Source organism: Rattus rattus, chromosome 2, assembly GCF_011064425.1.
Source record: "Rattus rattus isolate New Zealand chromosome 2, Rrattus_CSIRO_v1, whole genome shotgun sequence".
Lineage (NCBI taxonomy): Eukaryota > Metazoa > Chordata > Mammalia > Rodentia > Muridae > Rattus > Rattus rattus.
The window spans coordinates 191372638-191378142 of NC_046155.1; positions in this window are offsets into that span (position 1 = coordinate 191372638).

The window sequence follows — 5505 nt, forward strand, 5'->3', positions numbered from 1 at the left end:
TGAAAAGAAGAAAGGGGCAAGAGGCAGACAACACCTGAAGCACACACAACACATGTGCACACATAGGACCTGCACATCAATACACACGCAGAGACACAGAGACAGAGACACAGAAAGACAAAGGGAGGGGAGTCTTAAGTGCGAATGTCTGAATAACGTTTCCCAGTTCGATGGTTAAGGTCACTGTTTTTACTTCCTCGGTGACAGGCTGACAGGCCTTCTGGGCAGGCTTCCTGGTGTGTCAGAGCTGGGGCTGATTCTCCACAGTCATCTGATGTGCCTCTCTCTGAACTGGGGGAAGTGAAAAGAGGGGGGGGCTGTGGCTATAGGGGTTCAGGTTTCAACAGCTGCACCATTTGGAAGGATTAATTCTGCAGCTGGCCCATTCTCTGAAGCCACTCTCCACGTGAGAAACTCACCAACCACAAACGGCCGATGTGTCATGTGTAGTTAGGCCTACAGTTGTGTCTACACTGAGCACGCACAGGCTTGTCGGTATTTCCTAGACAGAAGCATCTAATAACTATTCACAAAATGCCTAAATTATATTACGCACTGAGTAATCTAGATCAAGTTGTGTGCATGTGCAAATACTGTGTCCTCCTAGGGTCTTGAGCATCTGCAGATTTGGGCATCCAGAAAGGGGGAGGAGGTTATAGAAGGAACCCTTCATGAAGACTGTGTGACAGCTGTGACGACTGATAGGGTTACAGAGGACAAAGCAGGAGGAGCTGGTTTGTAGTTTCAAATTTTTCAGAATGGACTAATGAGTGGTGCCCATTAACAGTGTGTTTGCAGGGGCTGGAGCATCAGCGCAGCAGTGGAGAGCATTCGTTGCTCCTCCAGAGGACCCAGGTTCAGTTCCCAGCCCCCTATTGCGTGACTCACATCCACCTGTAAGTCTAGCCTCAAGAGATCTGGCGGTCCCTCCTGTCCTCTGAAGGGACCTTCCCTCATGGTCACATGTCACCACAACTGAAATATGACTTAGAAAAAAGGGACACACCAAAGTGATAAAAATAAATCTTAAAAAAACTGTTTAAGCGTCTTTTCAGTTTTGTTGGTTTATACTTTTTATATATCTTAGGTTCTTTTCCTGTTGTTGTGGTAAATACAAGTTAAGGGAGGAAGGCTTTATTCTGACTCATAGTTCAAGGTTCTGTCTATCGTGATGGGGAAGTTGAGGCACAGGAGCTTGACGCAGCTGGTGACATCACATTCACAATCAGGACCCAGAGGGGAAATGTCATAGTTTGAACGTGCCTGACCCAGGGATGGCACTATTAGAAGGTGTGGCCTTGCTGGAGTAGGTGTGTCACTGTGGGCATTAAGATCCTCATCCTAGCTGCCGGGAAGTCAGCCTTCTCCTAGCAGCCTCCAGATGAAGATGTAGAACTCTCAGCTCCTCCTGCACCATGCCTGCCTGGATGCTGCCATGCTCCCTCCTTGATGATAATGGACTGAACCTCTGAACCTGTAAGCCAGCCACAATTAAATGTTGTCCTTATAAGAGTTGCCTTGGTCATGGTGTCTGTTTACAACAATAAGACCCTAAGGCAGGAAGGAATGCCAATACTAGGCACTCCGTACTGTAAAGTCCAGGGTTACCACCTAGGGCAAAGCACACCCAGACAGGTCTTCCCACTCAGTGTAATCAAGAAAGCCCCTCAGAGGCACACCCCGAGGCCTGCCCTCCAAAGGATCCCAAATTCTGTCGAGTTGATCGTTAACACTGACTGTCACACCATGGGACAGTTCCATGACTTAGGAGGCTCACCATGCATGGTGGTGGCCTGGCCCCTGGAGTCCTCTACCTTCCAGGACCACAGCCTACAGACCGAGCAGTTTATATTCTCAATTCCAAAGTCACCCGCTTCAATCCAGATTGAGACCCTGGATCTTTCACCTTGGTCCCTAGGTCACTGAAGCTCTGGGTAGCCACAGACGTCTCTGTTTCCAGCATCATTAGCTGCCCCTCCCACCCTCCATGTGTTCATCATGGATTCTGACGAGCTGCGCTGTCCATCCCCCAAGCACAAGGTGCATCCTGGTCGAGTTGAGTAGACAGAGCAGTTTGTAAACTTTAAAAAAGGAAACTCTTGGGTGCCTTTTCTTTGGCGCGAATTCTATTATTTGTTCTCTGTAAATGCTCTGGCTCTTTTTATAGTCACACTTATTCCAAGTGACCATAATTGCTGTCTTTGCGATGTCGAAATCATCTCTGCTCGGCCATCTGGATCCCTCCTTATTTAGGCATCTTTGTCTTTTTAACATTGCCCTGGACATCTCTGAGGCCTTGCTCTTTGGCAAAAACACTTGTCTGCTTTCATGACCTTTGTCCCGTGTATGTGTGTGTGTGTGTGTGTGTGTGTGTGTGTGTGTGTGTGTGTGTGTGTGTGTGTAAGTCTAGTCGCAGTACCCCTTCTTAAAATCCTATTTTAGCCAATTACGGTTTGCTCTGTGGTGTTGGGATCTTATGTGAAAACACGTTTCTTCATTTAACTGCTGGCTTTCTTCTCGCCCTTGCAGTTCTCTCAGATGAAAAGACCTTTTTTTATGAAGTTTGCTTGCTCCCTTCCCACCAAACAACACCCGAAATTACAATATCATCAAAAGCTTTATAAATCTTCATTTTTTTTCTTTTAAGAAAATAGTACCAGACAGCAATTTTTTTTCAGATTTGGGGTGAGGGAGAGATCAGGTGTGGGGAGAGCCTGGGAGAGAGGACGATGGAGATCAGCTAGGGTATGGGGGAGTCTCTCTAGGATGTGCCCCTGGGGATGAGGGAGGCCCCAGGGAGTCTACGGGGGTAACTGTAGCTGAGATCCTAGCAGTGGGGGATATGGAGCCTGAAGCTCCATATCCTATAGCCTCCTATAGCCAGACAGGATCCCCAGTGAAGGGATAAGGACGCCAACCCACCCACAAAACCTTCCATCCAAAATCCGCCCTGCCTATAAGAAGTACAGGGACAAAGATGTGGCAGATACTAAGGTAATGGCCAACCAATGACCAGCCCAACTTGAGACACATCCCATGGGCAAGAGCCAGTCCCTGACACTGTTAGTGATGCTCTGTTATGCCTTCAGACAGGAGCCTAGCATAACTGTCCTCTGAGACGCTCCACCCAGCAGCTGACTGAAACAGACGCAGAGACCCACGGCCACACATTAGGTGGAGCTTGGAGAGTCCTATAGATCCAGAGGAGATAGAAACTCTATAGAAAGACCAACAAAGTCAAATAATCTGGACCCTTGGGGTCTCCCAGAGACTGAACCACCAACCAAAGAGCCTGCAGGGGCTGGACTTCACCCCCACCCGACATATACATAGCAACGTGCAGCTTGGTCTTCACGCAGGTCCCCAACCACTGGAGAATGGGCTGGCCCTGACTCTGCTGTCAACCTGTGGATCCTGTCCTCCTAAGTGGACTTCCTTGTCTGACTTCAGTGGAAGAGGATGTGCTTAGCCCTGCAGTGACTTGATGTGCCAGGGTAGGTTGGTACCCAGGGGAGGCCTCCCTCTTCTCAGAGAAAAAGAGGAGATGCAAGGGAGGGGCTGCATGAGGGGGGACTGTGAGGAGGGGGGCTGAGATTGGGATGTGAAGCAAATTAATTAATTAATTACTGTAAAAAATAAATAATTAAACTAGATGTAATGTGTATAATGTTTTGCCTTCATGCCTGTGCATGTACCATGTACATGCCTAGTGCCTGCAGAGACCAGAACAAGATGTCAGGTCCCCTGGAACTGGAGCCGTGGGTGGTTGTAAGCTACAAGGCAGGTGCTGGGAATCGAACCCAAGTCTTCTGACCTCTGCAAGAGCAACAAGTACTTTAAACCATGGAGCCGTCTCTCGCATCCCACAGCCAGCGATTTTAAGGTGCCCAGTCGTGGACTGGGAATATAGTTTTACCGCTAGAATGCTTGCCTGGCATACAGGAAGCTCTGGGTTTCATCCCCACTGCCATATAAAACCAAGAGTGGTCGTGCAGGCTAGCAAACCCAGCAGATGGGAAGTGAGGGAAGAAAGATTAGAGCTGGAATTCAAGATCATTTTCAGCCACACAGTAAGTCCAGGGCCACCCTGACCTACTTAAGACTCCATCTCAAAACAAACAAACAAATAGGCAAGTTCAGGTCTAGCCTGATCTATTTATGACTCTACCTCAAGATAAGTAAATATGTAAATAAGTAAATACATATTTTGTAGCAAGTTAAGGGCCAGCCTGATCTACATAAAACTTTACCTCAAAATAAATAAATACACATTTTTTTAGATGATCAATTATGACAGAGGCCATGAACAATTCAAGAGTCCAAGCATGCTGGGAAATGGCCATCAGGGGATACTGATGGCCATGCGCCCAGCAAGGAAACAAAATTAAGCTTCCACAGACTGTTGCCAAAGCTGACTTACGCACACATACAAGAGAACGTGAATGAACACGTACATGCCGTGGCCATGAGAAGCTAGGATAGTCTTCCAATGCCTTTCCCTCTTGGGAATGAGGTAGACATTCCCTTCCCTTTATATAACGATAATCAATACCCTCCTCAGAGCTCCCACACACAACAAAACGGAGGCACAACACAGATCTTCAGATGACAGGCCTCAGGTACCTGACCCATGAAGTGACTAAGTTGTGGAGCATGGCTGAAGTTCCCCCTCAGCGCAGGTGTCTCTCCTACCGGATCTGTATATTGGAGGACCAGAAACAGTTTCCTCCTGCAAGCCGCCCAGTGAGGAGCGGCTCACATAAGGCCTGTAGTTGCCTTTTCTCCTAATCCCTTTTCCTTCCAGATAGCTCACCCACCTCCTGTCTTTGGTCTCCACCTGAGGTCCCTGGCATTGTCTACCACAGACAGGATCCCCAGCTTCAATGCCTACTGAACTCTTAACCCCAGCCCTGTTGGCTCATGTGATGCCCAGACTCAAATCTCCAAACAAAATGGATCACTTTTCACTCTAATACTATACAGTGGGTGTGGAAGTTCACCTTCTGGACTCACCAATAAAAATAAGAAACCGGGGTGATACAGAATAACATATTCCCGAAACTTAGGTGAGAGAGATGCCTTTCTAAAAGGGTCATAGTGAATCTCGTCTGGAAACATGGGTCACGTTTGTCCCCACCGTACGTACTGAAATGCTTTTGGGGCTGCAAATACTCTAATGTGTAGAGGGGTTTTCCTTCAGAGACGAATGTAACACTCACTGCAGTGGTTCTCGACCTTCCTCGGCTGCTATCCTTCAATACAGTTCCTCGGGTTGTGGCGACCCTCCCAACATAAAATTATTTCCATTGCTATTTCATATCCGTAATTTTGCACCATCTCTGAACTGTAATGCAATGTCTGTGTTTTCCAACAATCTGTGGGGGTTCACCACCCCCATGTTGAGAACCATTGGGCATGAAACATCCAATGGTACCAGTGACAGACAGACAAATCAAAGGTAACAGAGGAGGGGGCATCTGGGGAGTCAAAAGAAACAGACGATGA